Source organism: Symsagittifera roscoffensis, chromosome 10 (genome assembly GCF_963678635.1).
Source record: "Symsagittifera roscoffensis chromosome 10, txSymRosc1.1, whole genome shotgun sequence".
Classification (NCBI taxonomy): Eukaryota; Metazoa; Xenacoelomorpha; order Acoela; family Convolutidae; genus Symsagittifera; species Symsagittifera roscoffensis.
In genome coordinates, this window is record NC_087071.1 from 43965934 (window position 1) to 43990542 (window position 24609).

Below are 24609 nucleotides of genomic sequence, written 5' to 3' on the forward strand. Positions count from 1 at the left end.
GTCTATGTAACATTCGCCCAAATACTACACAGCGACGGAGCGTAGAAAAAGTACCTATTGACGACTGGCAGGCGTCAGTTACCTTAATCCTACTCGTTTTTCACCGTCTCGGCCTTGCCAGTTGATTTTCTGGTCTGTTTAGGGCTAAGTAAAAAAATACTATTTTCAGGCCATCAGTCAAACTACTTTTGATCAGCTTTCGTTTACATGCAAACACAACCACATAGCTGAGTCTCGGATCCTCAGACTACGTGATTGCTATTAAAAACACGGCTCGAACAACCTATTTTAATATGTTTTTGTGTGACAGTTCTATATTAAATCCATTGGAGATGGATCGACCCTTTCCTCTTTCTAGCTACTCATATTCTAAAATATCAAACAATACAGACTTGTTATTTGTTATTGACAAATAATACAGGTGTTAATTCAGACTTCTATGACATGCAAGTAGCTACAAAGTTAGTTTTATGTAGTCCCTTGACATAAAACAATCTCTGGGGGACCAAGCCTCCGCTCCCGTAATCTTCCTGAGATAACGTTCTTATCTCTCCCAATTTGTGGCACGGGAGGGTTCCGTGGAATATTCCTTCCCCACTGAAGCTTCCTTCTCCACCAACTTCCACTGCTAAGAGTCTTATCGTGTGTTGTTGTCACGATAAGAGGCTTCGTGTTTTTCGTCTCTTGTGCGACCGTTTTCCACAATATTTGTCGTTCTGTTTTTTCGTCCTTTTTCGTCAAAATGGCCGTCTTTTTCTATTTCTCAGAAATATTCACTCTTCAATCGAAATTTTAAAAATAAAAATTCTAGAATATTCCTAGCCTCCTTCGCAATACTTTTTCGTTCCTAAAGCCTTTATTCGTTTTTTTTTCGTGTCGCCGGAAGGTTGCGCTGTGCCATCTGGCAGAATGGCACACTTCTGAGAAGTGCAACACTCTGCTTTAGGGGGTGCAAAAAACTTAAAAATACATCCAACATAGACAATTCTATCTGTGCTGTAATCAAGGAGGGTAGATTTTAATTGACATTTCTCTTGATGGAATAAAATAGACTTGATTTATTCATAAAGTTTTGTCGATGTATTTATAGGATACCCCAGTTGGACAGCATATAAGGCAGTGTGGTAGTGAGCGTGGTAAGTCTAAGTTTAATTGGAAAATCGACCAGGCGTCCAGCAGCATCAAGTTACTTGCATAAGAGGCGCTGTACATTAGGAAAGAGAGACCGGCAATTAACACGCGCGACGAGTTTAGAAGTAGGGAGCTGACACTAAGGCTATAGTTCCAGAATCTAAAAATTCTGGCTAAAACAACAAAATTTTGAAACAACTTACATGTTAGCATAAAAATTAGCCACAAAACAAAAATGTGAAAATAAAAATGAAGAAAACTCTCAGAAATTTGTGACAAAATCTTTTAAAATGTTACATAATAGTGGTTACAAAATTTCAGTGATATTTGTAAAGTTTTGATTGGTTGAATTTTTAAAATTTTGAAGTAATGATGTGTGTGACACTTTTTATGATCTTTGATCATTTTGTACAGATAGTTTAGAATTTTTAAAACCTGAAGATGCACAAAATGTGCGAAAACGTTTGTTTGTTTGATTTTACAATTTTAACGCATTCTCGAAATAATTATATATTGTTGGTATGGCCCTATCCAACCTGTGCACGTACCGTGCACGGAAGGTATGGCCCTATCCAACCTGTGCACGGAAGGGCCCAATTTTAATAGACCTTTTTTTTACTTTGCCTTTCTTCAGCTTCTTCGCGCTTTTGTTCGGTTACTTCCTCTATTATTTTTTAGAGACTTGACCGTCCGATTATTAACTGCCTTCCACGCTCCTGACTTTTCATCTATTTTTCCGTGAGTGGGTCCAGCTATATGGAAAAATATGTTTTATATATTATATGTTTAATGGATTTTGTATTCCAAGGATTTTGACTGGAATACATGATGAAGGGACTCATGACTGTAACCTCGGTTACTATGATACTTTTGACCTTCTGATTATTTTTAATGGAAAGATTGGGTGATCCAAAAGCGACAAAAGTTTGTTCCAATTAAACAACAGACACTTTTGGAAAGATTGGGTGGACTAATTTTAAATCTATAAGACAATTAGCAAGGTTGTTTATGCATTCTATTGTTAGCTTTTGTTTGATAATGTTATTTTGTTTAGCAATGTGCATATAAAATTTTTCAATTTTAATCTATGATTTTTTTCAATGAGCATAGTGTTTTTTCTTTAGTAAAATCATGGTGGCGTGAATTCTGTTTTTTTAAAGGTATTTTTGTTTTTCAGGATTTACTCCGAATTATTACATTTTTCTGTTATGCAGTCAAACTAATCATTGTAACATTCGTCTACTGCAGTCACACATGAGGCTTAAGAAAAATAGGCCCTATAACCACTGGCTCAAGGGTCAGGGACACCATCTCTTGTGTTTTTCTACCTCAAGAACGGTCGGAGCCAGTTCGGTTCGTTTGTGACATGAGACCACGACCCGTTACAGCTTAAAGGCTACTACTAAAATATCCCCCCACTCTAGAATTAGAAACGTCCCCATACTTAGGTCTCTAGATACCCAAAATACATGAACGCCGTTAAAAACCGGGTTGGAACAATCCGTTAAGTTACTTTTTATTAGACAGTGTAACTTTGATCCATTTCAGATGGATCAACCTAAAACTCGCCTTACCTCAGCATAACAATTATAAAACAGACTCTAGGAATTTAAATTAAGTACTCACATTGTAGCACGCTCAAGAACCAGGAAGTAAATAAGTCGGTAAGCAACTCAAGAATTAATAAAGTAACTAAAATGAGTTTAATGTTAGTCAGTTTTAATAACAAGAACAAGTTTTTACTCTAGACTGTTAGTTCTCGTGAACCATTGGGACACTCTAGCTGTCCACCTTTCCACCGAAGGTTCACTCTGGTCCAGTTAATAATAGTACTCCAATCACAACAATCCAGTTCGTGGGAATGCTCTCGTCTCTGTTTTAGATGGGACAGCTCTACTCTTGTTCTTATCGTGATAGAAATTGCGAATAGCAATTTCCCACCGTTTTATTTAGCAACTTTCCCGCGATTGTTACTCGATCGTTCTCACTTCTCTTTTTTGATTTTCAGTTATCGCGAGAAAATCATGCATGACAGGTTCCATTCGAAATTTTGAAAAATTAAATTTCACTCCAAAATCAAGTGTTTTTTGCTTCTCTCAAGGTCAAACTTCCGAATATGACCGACTGGCACATACTCCCCGGACTCGAGATCGATGTCCTCATCGCGTGCTGTCTTCTGCCAGTGAGTCCCAGAAAACCGAGTGTTACTCAAGATACAGTGCCAGTGGTCATTTACAGAAGTTTGCAGCAGACTTAAGCTTATCTACACCCCAAAATTCACAGCCATGTAAAATTTTCACACTATCGCTAAACAGCAATCAAAATCTGCACACACTTGCACCCTTGAATTCTTGCTTTCCAAGCCAATCATTTAAAATTTCTTTTGTCCTATTCAATCAGGAAATTGTCATGCAGCATTTTGATTTATATAATAAATATAGTATATTAATAACAATATTTGCTTTGTTAAAACTTCTTTTTCGTGAATCCAAGTTTCACCCGGATCCACGCTCAAGCCCCCCTTTCCCTCTCAAGACTCAAGATCCATTCGAGCCACCTGCTCATCTCGCACTCTTCGCCTTGGAGGTACTGCATCCTGAAGTACTAGATACGGCAAACTGTCTCAACAGTTCCTCTTCATCATCGGAGCTAATCACAATCTCCTCCCAAGCCTTCAGCTGCTCGTAGGATCGCATCCATTCTCTTTACTCTTGCAACCTCTTTGCTTGGTTGGGTAGTGCCTTCACCCTAGATTCCCGGTTCAAACAAAAGGAGTTGTGCAGGCTCAAGCTCACGTTCTTCGCCAGGTCCTCCTCTAGTATCGATTCCCTCGCCTTGGTATTGTCTCTAGACATCTTACCCACTCTCTTCCATCCTGTCGTGATTGCATTACGATGGGTTAACAGGGGTCTCTTGAAAGCTTCCGGCCCAATCTCGGCCTGGAACTGTCGATACTCTTTTCGATGTTTTCTCATGTGATCTTTCGTTGTCATGTACAACCAGGACGTCAGCGTCGCCCGAAACCATGGGAAGTACCTCAAACGGCTCCAGACATGTCTGACTTCCGTTGGTATGGCGAATACCTTGCACGCAGTCTCAAACAACTCGAGTCTCCTACTGTAGTCTATCGCGTATATTGACTCTGCCGTTGGCGTCCCCGCTTCCCGATACTTCGTTATATTCTCTTCTATCCATCTCAGAGCCAAGATCGTACTCACTACCAAGATCGTCACCTTCTGTCGGTGATCCGGTAGTCCGATCGACCGGATTTCTTCCATATCCCACACCAGGCAAAGGTTCTTGTGATCTGGATACCACACCGTTTGCGCTAAACAGTGGCATGGGCATTCTCCATGGGTGATTTCAATGCTCCTGAGGTTACGCTCCCCCGAGGCTTCCAAGAGAGGCTCAAGCTCCATCATTTTCTCATGCATCGTGTCGTTATCTTCCAGGTTTGGAGCACTTCCCACAGGTTTTCCGATCACGTTTTGTCTCTCGTGATCGCTTGTGTTCTCTCTCTCCAACTTCAAAAGTTCTTCTCCCCAGATTTCACTCAAGTCATCTCTCAATTCTTTTGGTACTCTTTTGGAGTGATGCGATATCCGAGCCAACCTCACGCACTTGGGCACTGAGAAGGCCTTGTCCACCAGTACTCTCTGGCTGGATGCTTCCACCATCACCATGTGCAGTGGGTAGTGACTTCCGCACAAGTTGGCCATCATTGACCCTATCAGCGATTTCGCGTTCAATGGCAAGCCATAAGCTTCGCTGATGGGAAATCCCATTTCCGCCTCGAGACCAACCTTCCAGCTCCGGATGTGTTTTTGAGTCACCTGCAACACCCCGGGCCATGATTCTACGCTCAACGCCGTCACTAAATGATGTTCAGATTCTAGTCTTTCCAGTGACTGCAGACTACACATTCTCGAGAAGAATCCGAGAGCTGTCGCTATATTCACCGTGGTTCTCGCGTAACACTCCGCTACTATTTGCACTTCATTTTTCTCCCTTTCTGTTATGTCTTCGAACCAAGTGACCAGGTCTTCTTTTTGAAATGACAGTATTCTAACGCATGACCGTCCATCGCAGGTGTGCTCTCCGTTTCCACACGTCGAATCCAGACAGCTACCCGGCTCCAATTTCTTTGCTGACCCGGGATTACTAATCTTTTCGCCTGGCTCTTGCATCTGAGGTGAAATTAGCTTATGCAGCACACTCAACTTTGCCAGATCTTCATCTTCCGTTGGTGCTAACCTCACTCGCTCGGTGGTTTCCTCGATCAGACTCGCGTGGGGATGTGGACACCAGGAGGGTCTTAATAGTTTCCATACCACTCCCAAGTTCGTGGTTAACAAGCCATTTTCATCGCCCATGTTCACTTCAACTCTCTTGTCTGAACGTGGTATGCTCACCACCTCTGGTGTTTTCTCAAGAATCAGGCCCAGGCTCGGCCCCTCTTTTTCCACCGCGTCTATTTCCATTATTCTTTCTGTCCAAAACTTCAGTAGCTCCGCTACCTCATGGTTCCTGTGGGCGCCTCCAGCTTCCGAGTCTAAGAAGGGGTTGTAGGCCATTCCCATCACTCCAGACACATATTGGTATTCCCCCTTCTCGCTGATTCTCGAGTACTGCTCTGACGAGGCCAGGTTACGGTGAACATCATGTTCTTCTTCGAACTTCTTATTATAAAACCTCCGTACCTCGTCTAGCTTCCTATGGTTCTCTAGGGATAGTCTGGAACCCTCTTCCTTTTCTATTCCTGTGCTCTGATACACGTTCAAGATGACCGTTGAGACTCTTTTTTCCATGGTTTTGCTTGCGCTTGCTCTCTGTTGGCATGCCAGGATGGTGCTATCAGACACCATCGACATTATCCATCTCAAGAAACACGTGGCATCCTTTCTTCTGGCCAGGCTCAAGCCTGAGTTGTCCCTGGATACGTGTTGCATCAGTGCCTGATACATCTCTAGCTTCTTGCTTCCCAACTTCAGCCTGTCATACGAGGTCAGTGTTTCCAACTCTATCCCCACCAGACTCCAGGTGAACATTAATTGTCCTGCAGTTCTAACGAAGGGATTCGCCATTAATGGTGGTGCTGATGAGGGTGTCCTCATTGCTTCTTCAAAATGATCCTTCAACAAACTCTGCCAGGACCTCTTCAGATGATTTGCCATCTCTATTCTATTAACCTCGGCCTTTTGCTGGGTGGCCCAATTACGTCGCTTGCGAGCAACTCCACTGTCCAACTTCTTCCAGCAGTCCTCCATTTCTTTCAATGTTTCAAGGGCCACCCACCACGTCCGGGAGGTGTTCCTCTTCTTGTTCCTTTCCAATGGATCACTTGTCACTCGCTTGCCCGTGGCCTGGTGTGCCTTCGAGATCCATTCTTTGCCGACATCTACTTCCCATTTCTGTCCGTTCGTTGAACCTCTCTTCACGTTTATCTTCTGAGGCTTGAAGTCTTCCTCCGATGTCGAACTGGTGGAAACCTCTATTTCCCTCTCTACTTCAAGTGGTCTTCTGAGCTCCGAGCTGCTCTTGTATGCCGCCGTCTTGCATCTAGCCAAAACCATGGGCGCCGTCTCTCTCAAGTTTCCTTCCGAAACAGCATCCACTGAAGGACTACCCAATCCTTCCACTTCTCTCTTCCTCTTGCGAGTCTTCACATCTCTACTTGAGGGTGTTGTGGCTACCATCACTGATTCGACCTCTCCATCCACTCCTTCCAACTCTTGCCTCCCCCCTGCTGGAGCCTTAAGGATATTAGTACTTTTAATCATATTACTAGTCCCAACCTTATCAACCATTTTATCTACAGTTTTTTGTCTCCGAGTAGAGCTGTCCTCACATTTTTCTTCTCTAGTCTTCGATCGTGAATTCCTCAGCTCTACCAGCTTGCTCAGTAGCTCTTTTCTCGCCTTCTCATCCAGGCCCGTTCCTATCAGAAGCGGTTCTCCAAATCTTACGACTGTGTCCCACAGTTCCTCCTTGAATTTGTCCAGCGTCGTCTCGCTGCCCACTTCTTGATTGAATTCTTCCAAGAACTCCTGCCAAGCATCGTCCTTCAGTGATCCCAGGAATATGTCACTGTTCCCTTCGAAAGTGTTCTTTTCCCTTTCCTCCGAGCTCAAGAGTATCATCCCCATATTGAAGGTCTCACTTGCCAATGGCAATTCCAGATCCTTCCGGGGAGACGGAATCAGGGGTGGTGTGGCAGTATCTGCCCAATTCTCCTCGCTCAAGTCTTTCAACAGCTCTTGAGTGGTGAGCTCCTCCCCTGATGGCCCTGGTTCAGGCGTATTCCCCACTTCCATGTCTTCACCGGCTTCACTGAGAGTTTCATCCATACTCTCTTCTTCTGACTCATGTCTCCTTCTCTCGAGAATTTTCTTAAATCGGTCCTCAACGGGTCCGCTCCTCTTGTCTCCAGGTGTGTCCACGGACAGTGGTGATGGTGTCGTAAGATCCAGCTTTTTGTATTCAGTCAGTGCTACATGCAGTTGACCTGCTGCATCTAGTTCTGTTCCTTCCTGTCTTATTTCCACCTGTTCCAAGCCATAGGGCGCCTTATATTTTCTCGTGGCAAATTTCATGTCGTCCACCAGTGCGACGTGCCCCTCCATCACGATCATCCTGCCATCATCCCATATGGGTAACATGTTCTCAAGTCCCTCCTTCTCTAGAGTTCTCAAGACCTTCCGCACCTCATACCCTGGGGGCTGCGAACCTCTACTCTTTTTCGCTTGCGTCGTCCACGAATTTACCTTCATCTCGCTGGTATGGAAGTAGACCGCCGCCGTGTAGCCAATGAACAGGGGGTCCCAGCCATCAGTGAAATCCTTCTGCATTTCCTCCGTCGTCATCCTCGCCATTATGGAGGGAACTACCAAGGGACTATTCATTCCTAAGGTCATCCTCCTGACTATTGGGTTCAAGTTCCAGAATTTGGGATACATTTCGATGGGACCCTCTCGCTTGCCTCCCATTCTACATTGAATTTGCCCCCTGAAGTTGTACACTATTAGCTCGGCATCTTTCACCTTTCCAAAGAGTACCGTGTTGCTCATTCGCCCTCTGAGCACCTCCTGCTGACACCAATTTAACGCCGTCCCATCCAGTATACTGATGAGGCTCAAGTGCGTTACAGAGTCTGGGGTAGACCAAATACAGGGCCAAGAGGAGGCTGACGGGCATGCCCAATATCTCCTGCACGAAGGCTCCAAAGATAGTCGCCGTGGTACCGAATATTCCTGCCAAGAATTCCTTCTCCCAGCAAGGACTCAAGAACTTGAGAATCTCGTAATCCCTCCTAGTCTTCAATTCGCCTTTGGCGTGCTCTCTCCAGAACCCTCCAATCGTCACTTCATTGGCGGCCGAGACAAATCTAGCCACCGTCATGTCTCTTGTTTCGGCCAGCTCCAGCTGTTTCTCCAGAAAACTCCAGACTTGTTTCACGAGGGGTGGTGCTTCCTCCCTTGTCTTATTCGTGGCGTTCTCCAGCCTTGGTGTCAAAAATGGCCACCAGCCATTCTCTTGAGTCAAACGATATTTCATCGATTCTAATTGCTTTTCCGTCTCGGCCACATTTCTTCTCTCGTTACTGGGACCTCTAGACCTGCTGGTGGAGTTTGTGATCTTCACATCCATACTCCGAAACCACAAGCTGGCCGTTAATTTGCTTATCGCCGGGTGATCGTCCCCGATGACTGGGCTGAACTTGAGTTGCCTGGAAAAGTTCGATATCTCTAGCAAGAGCACCTCGTCTAATACGATCAGGATGTCGGCTAGTCCATAAAAGCCCCTCAGTGCATGAGATATGTCCGCCCATGCCGCCGCCAATTCTGACTTGCGAAGCCTCAGGTTCGATGGCTCCAACTCCCGATTGGGGGCTGCCATTAGAATCCGCCATTCATTCCCTTCTGCTATCAGGATCAAGACCGCGTACACGAACTGTAGGGCGGGTGGCATATTCGCGTATCCAGGGGATGTGGTAAACACCACCTTCGTCTTGGACCCGAATCTCGAGACAACATTCTCTTGCACTTCATTCATCGCCGCAAACAACGCTTGAATGGCTTCCCATATCTTCCTCGATGTCGGAATTTCATCGCCCTTTAGTTGCTCAAGAAGTCCCATCGCGTGCAGGTGATCATTCATCCCTGCAAACAACAGCAGCTCAGGTTCACAGGGCATCTCCGACTTTATTGCCACTACCAGAGTTAACATCTGATTTAATTCAGCTCCTGGCAAAGAGTATATCAAAGTCTCCGGCCAGAACAACTTGGGAGACGTTCCTTCGAAGTCTGATCCCGCCACAATGACTACTCTCGCAGCAGCTGGATCTGCTCTATCATAAACTGCCAGGGTTTTGGCCAGCTGGGTACTCCCACAGGGCTTCCCGTACCTGGGATCTTCCGCCAATTTCGAGCCTTCGTAAGCGGCATCTGGCAATCCCGTTCCTCCCGGATTGAGTAGCTTGTCTACCACCTTCAACTGTGCCGGGGTTGCCAACCTGATCCTGGCGATGCTAGTTCGGTGCTTGGGAGGTTCTGCTATAAGTCCAGGACTCTCCAGCAGCTTGAGAGGTCTGTAGTTAATGGCCCCATGATCGCTTTTGTGGGAATTCCAGTCAAGTCTGTGGTCTCCATCAACTTCGCTCTCGAGAAGTGCGCCTCATGAGCTTTCAACCATCCACGCAATGATGCCTATTCAAATCCTCGTGTGACACTCGTTCGATCCCCAGGGTTTCCGCCAATTCTTGCCTGCATTCCAAACTCTCTAGATCCAGTTCTTTCACCTTCTCAGGATATCTCAAGCGAGCGGTCTCCATAGACTTATTTTCCCGTTTGCTCTCTGCCACTACCACTGAGGATATCGCCGAGCTTGGAGGTGTTGATGACGTCACCTCCTCAGACTCCATTGGCGTGGCACTCTGCAATCTGGTCTGGCTGCTCCTTGAACTGTCTCTAGTGTCAACTCTCGGTCCCAAGCGACCAGACAAGGCCCTTAAGGCAAGGAATGGTGGGTTCGGAGGTGGTCCTAATGTGAATTGGGCTGTCTCTAGCAGATCCGCCTCCAGCGCATTTATGTGTTCTTGGAAGACGTCGTTTAGCCACTCTGCTCCCCTCGGTCTATCAAAATGGATTCCATCACTGGAGGTGTCTTCAGGGAATCCCTCTTTCTCCATGCGCTCTGCCACGTCCAACAGTCTGACAGGGAGCACACTCTTCCGGTGGATGTCTCTTATCACCTTGTTTAGGTTCCGCACCTTCTCGTTCATCTCCAAGGCGTGCTGATCAAACATCATGTTGTAGGGGACAGTACATATCGTCAACAGGATGGGGTCCATCTGAATCCTCAGTTCCTCAAGAAGGCAGCTCACCTTATCGTGCAGCCTTGTTATTTTCCTCGCTTCACCCCTTGATACATCGTTGGTCCCGACCATCAAGGTCACCGTGTATACTTTGGTCATCCCCAGCATGTCAAGCGTTGCCAACATCTGTGGCGTGGCAGCTCCAGCGAAACTCAAGATTCCCGTCTGCCAGTGCGATCGGATCCGGGTCAACACCCGCACCAGGCTGTCCCCTACGATTAGATGAACCGCACCTTCTGGTACCCGGGGTGGCGCCAAGTACTGCACCCAGGCCGCATCATGAAAGCAGTCTCTCCTAGCTTTCTGCTCCGTACTCCAGTCCAGCCGATTGTGCCTGTGGTACCTCCCCTCTGTATTCTTCTTATAACTCAAGATCACGACACTCCTAACCGGCTGTTCCCTCCACGTCGGGGGAAGCTCCGGTCTTGCCGAACTCTCACGACTCTTTTGTCGCAATCTCTCGCCCAGTTCTCTCAGACGCGATGAGCCGCCGCTCACCTGACTGTCACTCGAGGTCGAGGTTGGGGTATATCCCGGCAGCTCCACATCCATAAGTGGGCGTATGGGTTGCATCTCTAGGCTACGCAAGGAAGACGTTGCGTCATTTGGTATCCAAACTTTCAACCCTTCACTCATGTGTTCTCGGGCCTCGCGGTCAAGGTTGAACCGTGCTCTTGCTCTGGGGGCTTCATCCACCTCCATACGTGACTCTGGCCTCGAGCTGGTGACCACTCGCTCCTTCGGCCTGGCTCCCTTCTGTGCATCAAGCTCGCGTTGTCGTTGTTCTATTCTGTCCAATTCCGATCTCAGTTGATCACGATTTGCGGCGTTCTCCCGCACCCTTAACTCCTGTTGATGTTCAGCTTTTTGTATCTCAAGCAACCTCAGAGCCTGGTCTCGCTCGTTGACCGCCTGGTCCCTTTCCAGCTGAACCTTCTCCCGATCCAGCTTTTCCTGATCCCGATCGAGGTTCGCCTTATTCCTTTCCTTCTGCGTCTTCTCGAGTTCTTTCTTTAGAACACCTAGATCCGGATATGCCTCGGTCGTCTGTTGCGTTCGTGACATCGATGGCACCCTACTCGAGCTCTGGCTTGTGGATCTTACTGTTGGCCTAGTCGGTAGTGGGAATTCCCCTGCGCCATATTCGGTATTGTTATTCAGGCCAGGATTCCTTGCCAAGTCAAAACCCCTTACTCCTCCATCCACATTCCAAGACAACCATCTGGTCTGTTCTTGGTTCTATATTCCCTCGGTGGTGTAGCCGATCATCAAGACAGCCTCCGTTGCAGACTCCCTGCACTCACCCTGGTCCTCCAACTGGAGGATGGCATTCAGCATCACCGCCATTCTCTCGTCTATTTGGGTGTAGTCCAAGTCCCTCAGGCGTCTGTACAGCTCATCAAGAGTGGGCTTCTTCAGGGCCGCGGGCACGGATTTCCATAATCGGTCTGCCATTCTTCGTGACTTCGGGATGTATACAGGTATGTGTTAACCAGCTCAAGAATTACCTTACCAGCTCAAGAATTACCCAACTCAAGAATTCTCTCGAAATGTTCCCTTGCAAATACTTGCTGTAAGTGCCGATTATCGCGAGTTCAATCAAGGTTTCTCTCTCTGTTTCTCGCTTGAGTATAGTTGGATTTTCAACTTTGTTTTTCAAACTTGATCTGAAAACAGAAAGCATATTGAAACTTGACATGTCATGTTCCTAACCTAGAGACCCCCCTTTTACCAGTATGGTTAAAATCTTATCATTTTCATATCACTTAAAACAATTCAATTGGAATTCCCTTAAAAGCATGCAGATTCATTTTATGTTTTAGCACCGTTAACTCGTTTTAAAATTTAATTGTCATGCCAATCATATCTTTAAGATCCCTTTACCTGCGCCGCACCCCAGTACCTAACTCAAGACTCCTCCCTCACACCCGACTCGATACCCCCATGTACCCGACTCAGGCGATGCTCAAGTAGTACTTCTTATGGAGATACACCATTATCTCAGTTTCTGCAAAGACCACATGTAGGATAGCGTACAATTCCCTCGGGCTCAGTTTGCCCCTGTTTGGGTCATACACCGGCATTGAGACCTCTGTTATCCCTCTTTCAATCATGAAGTCTCGTAATCTTGTTAGTGCCAATATAACGTGTTCGGGATCAATTGTGTTCCTGTCATTGACCCTCGTCACTAGGAAGCACAGATATTTGCCCGGGACTTGTGCCACTGACGGTGGAAGCGCTGCCATCCCTCCCAGTCCTGGTCTCTGTCTGAACAGAAACTCTACATTCTGGTACTCTCTTTTGAAGTCAGCTTCCAATCTTGATTTGAAACTCATGTCCGCCGTGATGCAGATCGCGCTGGTCCTGTTTGACAGGATGAAGTCGCTATCTGTTATCATGATGTTCTCCGAGTATTCATTGGGTATTTCGAATTTCGTTTTGAAATTCCGACCTATAGTAGGCTCTGGCTCTTCTTCCTCCAGTTCCAATTCGCTCGTTTCTCTCACTTCCTTGAGCTTCTTTATCATCAAATTTTCGGTGTGGGTAAGTTTTACCCCCACTCCCCGGACAAAAATATTTATCGACGTCCCCGTCGATGTTGTCGGGTCTGAATTGTCCTGAGGAATGTCCAGTGGCCTGTCTGTTGCCGTCCATCCGAAAAAAGGGTCCTCTGTCTTCATGTAATTTGCTGCTGATACATCGACTTGCTGAATGCTTTGTCCTTCGCGGCTCTCGTCTTTGACATCACGCATCCACTCTAGAATCCTCAAGTTCGTGTTCTCCCTCCTCTCTATCTCACTCTGTTCGAGATCCGTTTCTACTTCTGGCGTCGAGTAATCATCCTGCGGATAATGACCACCATCGTCAATGACCTGCCATTCCTCTCCGGCTTGCAGTTCGCCTGCCTTCAGTAATTCCTCGCCCAAATTGTCTGGCTGTATCTTATCGATCAAGAAGTCATCCCCGTACCTGTTGTACCTCATGCCGGTGCGTTTACGATTGCCAGTCCTGGTTTCCGGTGGTGTTGGTCGATCCGGCTCCATCCACTTCGGCACCTCGTCTTGCTCCGGGTCGTTCCAGTCTTCTTCTACAAATGATCCTGCATCAGACCCCACTCCTATCTTTTCATTGTCGTCCAAACTCAAGTTCTCATTACCATCATTTTTCTCTCGAGTACCTTTCTCATTCACTTCACACGCTGGCTCTACCACCAGGTACTCAAGACCCTCCATGTCCTTCGGTATGCACCAATCCTCTGGGGACGGGACGTGAGGCTTCAGATTCTCATAATGTGCCGCTCGCCCAGTACTCAAGCGATAGAACCGTCCTTGTTGATGAACCTCCGTTATCATGAATGGTCCCCTCCACTTCTTGAGTAGTTTCTTTGTTCCCTTGGGCGGTATTACATTTTGGAAGACCCACACGTATTGGCCCACTTCATATGGCTTTGCTCTTAATATTTTTTCGTCGTATTTCCTGCGTTGCCTCATTTGCGCTTGCGCCGTGTTCCTCCTGCATAGCTCGTTCAACTCCTGTTGTCTTTTGATCGCTTCTTTCACGTATGCCTGAGGCGACGTCCTTTTCCCCTCGTATTCCGGGTAAAAGAATGTCAGAGGCATTGCTCTCTCCCTGCCCGTCAACATCATGAAAGGACTGATGACCGTAGTTGAGTGCTGTGTACTGTTGTAGGCTCCTACTACCTGTGGCAGGTATTTGTCCCAGTCCGTCATGTATCTTGAGCAGTACACCCTTAACATGTTGACCAGTGTCCTGTTTTGTCTCTCCACCAACCCATTGGTCTGTGGATGATAGGTTGTCGAGTGTGCTTGAGCAATGTGCGATCTCTTCATCAATTCTTTTGTCAAGTCCCCTACAAAAGCTTTGCCGTTGTCCGACTGGAAAGTCATTGGACAACCATACCGCGATATCCAATGCGTTATCAGATGATCACATGTCTCCTCGGCCGAGGCTGTTTGGCACGGGACCGCTTCCGCCAACTTTGTGAAGTGATCTATTATAACCAGTATCTGGTTATATCCCGACTCCGTCATGCAGATTTTTTGATGGTCTATCTGCACCACTTCATTGAACTCTGAGCTCTCAACGGACTTGAGGGGAAACTTCATCTTCCTTGGGTCTTTTACCTGGAGACATGCCAGGCAGGCATTCACCCATCTCTCGCAAGCTTTTCTCATTCCTGGCCAATCAAACCTGTGAAGTATCCTTTGTTGTACTTTGTCTATCCCCTGGTGGCCCATCTGGTCGTGCGATCTGAAAAGCACCTCCGTTTGATACAACTGTGGCAGTATGATGAGGTTGTGTTTGTGTAATATCTTCTCCTCATCTTTCCTCTTGCATGCTACCACCCCATCAGCTGTGTGGTAGAGTAAGTCTTTTTTCTCTTTGTAGAACTGGCTCAAGATCTTGTAGCTGTCTTCCTCGAGTTCCCCCTTCTCCTTGACCCCCGACTGGATCCATTTGGAGAGGTTACTTGTCATTTTGTCATTCTTTTGGGCTCTTATTAGGTCTGACAGCCTATATCTTGCCTTGACATGCTCCTTTAGCGCCATGATCTGTCCATTCATCTCACCAGGTTTGTGGATGTCATCACTCAGCTTCACGCATATCATCCTTTTCACGATTTTCATATCATCTTCTGGCACCAGATTTGTTCTGACGTTTGAGTTGCATGATAGTTCTCTGTATGGCTTCCTTGAAACCGCAATTCTCTCAAGTTCCTCACCACCTCGTATCTCCTGTATCTCCAGATTGTACGTTCCTGATGATGGATCCGTCTGTAACTCCCTGTCGTGGTGCCTTGTCTTCTCTTCCGCCAGTATCATGCACAGACTGTCCTGGTTTTCACTGCTCTCATCCGAGTCTTCATCCCATCCTTCACGCTCCCCGGACAATTTTCCTTCTCCGGTTCCTTCTTCCGTGAACCTGGAACACTCCCCGGACTCTTGACCTGGTCCCAGGTGTTCAGTATCTTCCTTGAACGTCACTTTCTTTTTCCTAACCCTGGTCTGCTCCAGAATGTCTTCGGGGATTTTGTCAACTAGTGACAGCACGACATCTTTGCTGTCAGTGACGCTTCCTCTTGATGAGTCAGTATCGTTCACTGTCTCTTTTCTCCGAAGTATAGTGAATTCCGGTTTCTCTGTACCCTTCTCCTGGATCACGGGCTTATCATCTGATAGTTTCTCGAGCAACCTCATTAAGTCATCATCTATCTGTGCAGTTCCTGCTTCCACCTGGTTAAGATCATAGCCTTTTGCCTTGAGCGTCTCCTTCACGATCTTCGACTTGAGTATAATCTCAATCGGAATCCTCTTGCTCTTCCTCAAGATGGTCTTCTCTGGAGGCTCTTTAGGCAATTCAGGATGATCTTCTATCGGTTTGCCTGACTTGTCCAGCCATCTCGTGAGTGGAAGACTGTCGTACGTTTCCTTGTCCATGAATGAGAAGCCATCTTTGATTTCAGGTCTGTCTGCTTCTCTTTGCTCTTGTCTCTCATAGAACTCCGTCTTCTTACTCAAGCTGTCGGCATTCTGATGTTTATCTCGCGTTCTATGCTCAATTATCATGTTGTATCCGTCCAGGCGAACTATCCACCTCCCAATGTAACTTTGGTCCATTGAGTACGTTTTCAGCCAGCTCAGTGCTCTGTTGTCGACTCGCAACTTGAATGGTTCACTGCCCAAGTATGCCCTGTATTTCTCGACAAAGGTAACCACCGCAAACATCTCAGCTTTCGGTGCCCCGTACTTCATTTCCGTGTCACTCAGGACTTTGCTCCCGTACGCTATTGGTCTCAAGACTGTCTTCCCATTCCATTCTTGTTCTTGGTGGAGAATCCCAGAAATCGCGACTACCGACGCATCCGTGTCCAGCACGTACATCCCTTTCTCAGTCGGCATACCCAGTACTGGTGCCTCACATAGCTCTTTCTTTATCCTCTGGAATGACTCTTCTGCTGCGTTGTTCCACGTGAACTTCTTGCCCTTGTGTCTCATTAATTGTTGCATCGGGTATACCATGTCTGCATAGCCTTTGATGAACTCTCTAAAATAGTTAGCGAAACCCAGGAAGCTCATCAACTGGTGCTCTGTCTTCGGTGATTTCCAGGTCAGGACTGCTTCCACGGCGTCCGTATCAGGTCTGATGCCGTGCTTGTCTACCATCCTGCCCAAGTATTTTATTGAGTCCTTGAGTATCTCACACTTTGATGGTTTACACTTTAGCCCCGACCTCTTCATGCATGCAAACACTTCGTCTAGTCTCTCAATGTGGTCTTCCAGTGTCCAGTGTTGGCGTCGCTATTACCACGTCATCCACGTAGCACATTACCAGGTTGCCATACTTCTTCGTTACGCCTATCAGCGCGTGTGCCATCAACCGCTGAAACGTGGCTGTGGCATTGCAAAGTCCAAACGGCATCCGTTTCCATTGAAACAGACCCAACTCGCAGGCAAACCCTGTCTTGTCCCTGTCCTGCTTCCTTAGTGGTACTTGCCAAAAGGCTGAGCCTAAATCAAGAGTCGTAAAAAATTTTGCATCACCTAACTTCGAGAGGCTCTCATCAATCCTAGGTATGGGATAGGCATCCTTCACCGTGACGGAGTTCAGGTATCGAAAGTCACAACAAAACCTCAACTGGTCGCCTTTCTTTTTGGTCATCACTACTCCACACGCCCACGGTGACTTGGATGGTTCTATCATGTCATACTCTAGTAACGTCTCGATCTCTTTTCTACACGCGTCCGATTTGTGTGGGGTCATGCGCCTCGCCCCCTCCCTGTGTGGTACCGCGTTTTCCTCAAGTTCTATTTCATGCTCAACGAAATTGCAACACCCGATATCCGCCTTATGCCTCGAAAAAACATCCTCGTTCCGCTCTAGTACGTCCTTGATGGCTTCGAGCTGTTCATCTTTCAGTTTGCCCCTCAAATGTTCAATCTCCGGCAGTACCGGTTTTTCATTTTGCATTTCATCTAGTGTGGGTCGCTCTGGAAAGTTCGAACAGCTCGAAAGACCATCATCCGTTTCTGACTTAAGTGATTTAATAAGACCTGAAGAATCTTTTATTTTCTGCAATCGTCTCAAGATACAAATTTTGTCCCTGTGATTGGGACAATCAACAACTTCATTTTGTTTTGAGTTCTCAATTGTTTCATATCGAGTTTTAACCGGTAAAGCATATCCCAGTTTCCTCCCTCTCTGTATCGTGATCGGTATATCAAGGGTATTCAACAAGACACTGAAGCAGAGGCCGCTCTTCGTTATCGAAAATGATCTTCCTAAAACAGCAGCACTTTGACTATTAGGATTCGGAACTATGCACACTTGCTTGTTGTCACTTAGTTCATTGTAATTTTTCATCCTCAAACTTACGATTGCCGCTTCATTAGCTTTTAGCCTCACCCTCCTACTCAAGAATACCGGTGCTTTGTTTTCATTTACCATTATTAAATTTACCGGTTTGATTGCGTACCTCCTATCCGGGTTCCGTATCCTGAACATTGCGTTATTTAAATCAATCGTTACGTCGAAATTCCTGATGAAGTCTCTGCCCAAAATGAATTGGTCAGATTCATCTAGGTTTTCTACCACGATAAAGCTCATCCACAGGTTACGTTCCCCCAAATTGAGGGCTATTATCGGCGTCCTGCCCAGCACCCGTAGGGCCCCTTTGTTTGCAGCTGACAGCCGTATTCTCGAGTCTATCAAGTCACCTTTGTCAAAGCCCATCTTCTCCCAAGTTTCGATTGGTATAACGCTCAAGACTGCTCCCGTGTCAAGCAACCCACGCAACTGAGTCTTTTTGCCACTTATATCCAGCACGTGCCCTGTCACATCTGCCTCCGTCCCGATGTGCATTGCATCTTCCTCAAGCATGGCGCAGTGTCCAATCGATCTCACTTTCAATTCTTCTTTCCCTACGTAGATTTGTCCAATTAGGTCTTCGTCACATGTTATCATCGTCTTGGTATAGATGTTAATCCCATCTATATTTAGCATCAACTCGTGTGGACCGTAAGCTTCAGTATATCTGCTATCAACACGTACCGACTTGCTGCCCCCTCTCATGAGTAGTGCTCTCAGTGCTCTAGAAGTCGTTTGTGGGCTTATACCACTCAAATAGTCTGCATACACGTCAATGTGCATTATCGTCTGGTCGCTCGGCTCGCCCAAGTTTCTGGTTACCTCGTGGCCGCCCACTGTGATTATCGACATTATCCTTGCCCCGATTTTCGATATGCCAAAAGGTTTACCTGTCACCATTTTCACAGTATTGCAATTCCCTGTCTTCGTTGAGCCTGGTACAGCCTCTGGTATTTGTTTCGATCCGGTTAATGCTTCGTTAAAATTCTGTCTTTCTATCTCCAGCTTTAGTCGTTGCTCTATTTCTTTCGCAGCCAGATCCTGTTTCACTTTGGCAATTGCTTCCGTCGCCGCTTTCTCATAATTTATCTCTAGAGAGTTCCCTGCCGCGGATTCTATGGCATCATTAACATGTGATACAGCTTTCACTGTCCTCGTCGGCAATTCCGTGCTTGGTGCTCCTAAGTTCCTCGATTCAAATTCGTTTTGCCTGTTCCGCTGATTCTGCACCGCCGCTAATGCCAACTTATGTTTAGGGTGACTCTGGTCCTTGACCGCTTCCCAGAACAAGGGACAATCCATTCGGAAGTGCCCCTCCTGGTTACAGAAGAAGCATCTTGCGCCTATCTTGATGATTAAGCCACTATAGTACTCGTGTTCCTCCATCTGGCTCATGTCCTCCTCATCTGGTGCATATCCTAGACTCTTCATGCCTTGTTTGTATGTTGTGCAGTCAGCCACGTGGTGATCCGCCGACCCGCAGTTCGCGCATGATCTGCGCTTGTCCATGTCATCTCTAGGTTTGTACCATGACGACCTCTGCGGTTGACTTCCCCCTTGCGTGTTCCTGTTTTCTGAATACGAGTATTTCTTGGGTTTCATCAGCATGTATTCCCTTGATTTCTGTCTCATTTCTTCTGGGGTTGGTGCGCTGTCTTTCGACAATGTGTAGTATGTTGCTAACATTGTCCTTAAGTCGTCACTTTTTACCCCATCAATGAACTTCGAGGCAATGCTAAAGTTTCTTCTGTTTGTCGACTCCTCTGGGTCACTCCTTCTTCTCAAGCTCTCGAGATCATCTAGGAACCGATCTATTGACTCGTCGTCCCTCTGCCTTCTCTTTTCAAATCGCATCATCGCTTGGTGACCCTTCATGCCTGACCCGAATCGATTCAGCAATATCTCGAAGATCTTGTCCGTGGTATCGCGTTCTTCTTCTTTCTTCGCAACCACGCATTTTAATGCTGTGCCTTCTAAATTGCTGAGTATGGCTGTGCATGCTTGTCTTTCATCGTTCAAGTTGTCTTGCTCTAGATGTAATCTCATCACTTCCACCCACGTGTCAATGCATCCATCTGAGTCGTCTTTGAATTCTTTTGGCTTCTTGAATGTTTTTCTTGATTTCCCATCTCTCCTATCGCTCGAGTTAGTGTTCCTCGTGGCGAAGGCCTCTAGAGTCCTGTTCATCATCTCCCAAGTGTTTGCCCATGTCATAGCATCCGGACCTGCGTTGCTGTTAGCTGTTGAGTCCCCCGGACCAGTCGTTGTACTTGACATTCCATTCTTCATGATTGTTTTAGCAGCTGTTGGTGCTATGCTCACCGTATCCCGGGTTAAGGGCAACGGTGTCGATTGCCGTTTGTTCCTTTGTGGTTCCACAAAGTCAACTCTGGTGCCTTGCGCGCGATCCGCTGCCGGTCTTTCTTGTGAGGTAGAATTACTCAAGATTGCATCCAATTTCGCCTGTATTGCACACGAACTCTCGGCCTGATTTTTGCTCATTGTGTCCATTCTCTTTTCCAGGCTACCTAATTTGCTGTTGACATCATCATATCGGTTTTTTAACTGTTGCAAATCTTTTTGATGTTCTTATCTCGTTCTTCATTGGTGGTTTCTACATTATCTGACATTTCCTTGAGTCTCTCTTCTGTTGCCTTGGCCAGGTTAAAATAACTATCCAGATACTCGTTTTTGTTGTATCTTAATTCTTTTCTTATCACTTCTCTGTCCTCTTCGCTGTGCTTCAGCTTTTTGTCGATCTGATTCAGTTTCGCCATCAAGTCACCTAGCTCAAGAGTAGCCTCTTCATGGTCAGCCGTCGGTTTTTCTTCGGCCGTCGCTTCTGCTCTAGTTTTTTCCTCTCTCGGATTGGCTTCTGTCGTCTTCGTGCTCACTGTTCCAAATGTTCGTGCTCTTTCAGCTTTTGGTTCTTCAGTCACGTTCTCTTTCGTTTTTATTCCGACCATCATCGCCAACCTTTCTGTAAAAGATGTCTTTTTTACTTGAGAGTCTTCTTTCACCGTTTCTTCGGTGTTGCCTATTGCATCTTCCACGTTGTCTATTGGTGAGAATTCTATGGGTTTCGAGTTTGGTTCTTCTGCATTGGGCATTGGAGTTGACTCCGTCGCTATTTTCCTTGTTTCATCAACACTTTGATCAGGTGTCTCTAGATCAATCTCGATGGTGGGTTCTACTCGTTCCCCTTCCATGCCCTCTCTTGCTCTCTCCGTTGTACTCCTTGTGCTGACCATATTAACTGAAAAGCTCTTCTTTGTTATCTTCGGACCCATTGATGTTGTTTTGCGTAGCGACGAATTATACTTTGCTTCGGTAGGTCTTTTTTCAGCTACCGGTACCCTGCTCCGCCTCATTATTTCTATTTACAATTGCTCTTATTTACAATTTTACTATATACACAATCCTATTCTAAGAATAAAATCTTTCGGGAAGGAAGAAAAAAATATATACAACGTGGTGAAAACCTTGTTTCAGTTCTCTTTATTAACTTTTCGAGAAACTTTCCTTATTTGTGGTCTCAACCGTACCTGGTTCCAATTAGTCTTGTTCTATCTTAATTCTGTCTTAAAACACTTCTTGTAATTTTACTTCAATTTTTTACACTGTCCCAAGACTTCCAATTGCCGTCCCTATTCTTCTTTGTACCGTCCCAGGCTTCTTTCTCCTGTCCCAAGACTGTTCGGTACCGTCCCAGTACTTTCCGGCCGTGTCCCAAGACTCTTGTCCAAGACTACTGTCCCAAGGCTAGTGTCCCAAGACTACTGTCCCAAGACTACCGTCCCAAGATTAGTGTCCCAAGACTAGTGTCCCAAGACTAGTGTCCCAAGACTACTGTCCCAAGACTACTGTCCCAAGACTAGTGTCCCAAGACCCTGTCCCAAGACCCTGTCCCAAGACCCTGTCCCAAGACCCTTGTCCCAAGACCCCGTCCCAAGACCTTGTCCCAAGACCCCGTCCCAAGACCTTGTCCCAAGACCTTGTCCCAAGACCCTGTCCCAAGACCCCTGTCCCAAGACCCTGTCCCAAGACCTTGTCCCAAGACCTTGTCCCAAGACCTTGTCCCAAGACCCTGTCCCAAGACCTTGTCCCAAGACCCTGTCCCAAGACCCTTGTCCCAAGACCTTGTCCCAAGACCCCGTCCCAAGAACTTGTCCCAAGACCCTGTCCCAAGACCTTGTCCCAAGACCCTGTCCCAAGACCCTTGTCCCAAGACCCTGTCCCAAGACTGCTCTGTCCTAAGACTTCTTCGGCACTGTCCCAAGACTGTTGACAAGTGTCTGGGTGGTGGGACTTCTTCCCTCTTCGTTATGGGGACTTCTTGATTCGCCGTACCTTGTACCACCACTCAAGCTCTAGTAAAATTTTCCCAAAATCCTCTCTTAAAAACCAAATGTTGACCCCCCTTTTTCTTATTTCTCTTTTTGGCTACCTCTATTTCAATGTTCCAAGTAACTTGAGACCAAAACCTGTGCGCAGGTATCTTGTGATCACCTGTTCGTACAAAATTTTAACACAAATCCTCACCAAAATGCAACAAAAATCTAAGCAAGAAAAAGGAATAAAAACAGAAAGATGAGCCCACCTAAAAATCAAAGGTGACAAATGTCTACCTTCTATCGAAAAAAAATGTCTTGTACCTAATTGCCACGCGTTTCCTTCCCCCCTGCTAGCGATCTTATGGGGTATTACAAAAACTGTCTATGTCCCTTCCCCCTACCAATCCGACCAGGGTACCTTCCTTAACTCGAGTTCAAATTTCGATATCCACCTAATATTACCAACGCGTGTTAATTTCTAATGTAACTAAGTCAACGATGTCGACTAATTAGTTACTCTAATTTCCCCCTTTTTACAATTTACAACCGCCAACCTCTAACTTAACCAGCCCCCCTTCTAACCTCCCCCCTTTTTAGCCCCCCTTCTTAAGCCTAAAATTACCTTAAGCGCCGGGTGCTAAACCTCTCAAGAGAAAACCGTAGACCTGTCTCCAGGCCTGCTCAAGTAAAAACGTTCCTCAAAACCGGGGGATGTCGCTTATCCTATTTTACACTTATCTCCTATAATGTAATGTGGATTTTAACGATACCCGTTCTGCCCAACTTGAGAACTCGAGAATTGCCAAATCCTTCTTGGCTGCTTTCCCACTCGACTGGTCACCTGTTCCAGTCCAGTCTCCTATTGGTTCAGCTCAAGTGTCCCTGAACCACTTTCCCACTCGGCTGGTCACCTCTTCCAGTCAAGTCTCCTATTGGTTCAGCTCAAGTGTCCCTGAGCCACTTTCCCACTCGGCTGGTCACCTCTTCCAGTCAAGTCTCCTATTGGTCCAGCTAAGTTCCAAGCTATCTGAAAACCCTTGACAACGCCCCACTTCGGGCACTTTATTCAGTTTACTGGTTTAAATTGCTAGGTTGATCGAAACGATCGAACTTGTAAAACAGTATGGGTATACTATTTAATTAATATAAAGGTTTTATCCAACTAATCTGGTGTCAAAGTCACTGTCTTTTTTCGTTTTATGGTTTTTGTTCCTTTTTCTATTCTTTTTTGGTTTTTGTTTTGCTTTTTGTCTTTTTGCTCGTGTTTTTGTCCCCCTAGTTGCCCCCCTTTACTCGGTTAGCTAAGCCTCGTTCGGAGAGCGTACCAGGAAATTTTCTCGAGTTTTCTTAAAAAGCTATCACGGTACAACCGGAAGTTTTGCACGTTCCTGTCGAACCGTACCGCCGGTACTCTAGAATGGGCATTCAGCCCGAAGCTGTCTCAAGTGGGTTCGACTCCGTAGTCTTGATGTCGTAAACACCCAGGAGCGCCATAAAAACACTATGTAACATTCGTCTACTGCAGTCACACATGAGGCTTAAGAAAAATAGGCCCTATAACCACTGGCTCAAGGGTCAGGGACACCATCTCTTGTGTTTTTCTACCTCAAGAACGGTCGGAGCCAGTTCGGTTCGTTTGTGACATGAGACCACGACCCGTTACAGCTTAAAGGCTACTACTAAAATATCCCCCCACTCTAGAATTAGAAACGTCCCCATACTTAGGTCTCTAGATACCCAAAATACATGAACGCCGTTAAAAACCGGGTTGGAACAATCCGTTAAGTTACTTTTTATTAGACAGTGTAACTTTGATCCATTTCAGATGGATCAACCTAAAACTCGCCTTACCTCAGCATAACAATTATAAAACACACTCTAGGAATTTAAATTAAGTACTCACATTGTAGCACGCTCAAGAACCAGGAAGTAAATAAGTCGGTAAGCAACTCAAGAATTAATAAAGTAACTAAAATGAGTTTAATGTTAGTCAGTTTTAATAACAAGAACAAGTTTTTACTCTAGACTGTTAGTTCTCGTGAACCATTGGGACACTCTAGCTGTCCACCTTTCCACCGAAGGTTCACTCTGGTCCAGTTAATAATAGTACTCCAATCACAACAATCCAGTTCGTGGGAATGCTCTCGTCTCTGTTTTAGATGGGACAGCTCTACTCTTGTTCTTATCGTGATAGAAATTGCGAATAGCAATTTCCCACCGTTTTATTTAGCAACTTTCCCGCGATTGTTACTCGATCGTTCTCACTTCTCTTTTTTGATTTTCAGTTATCGCGAGAAAATCATGCATGACAGGTTCCATTCGAAATTTTGAAAAATTAAATTTCACTCCAAAATCAAGTGTTTTTTGCTTCTCTCAAGGTCAAAC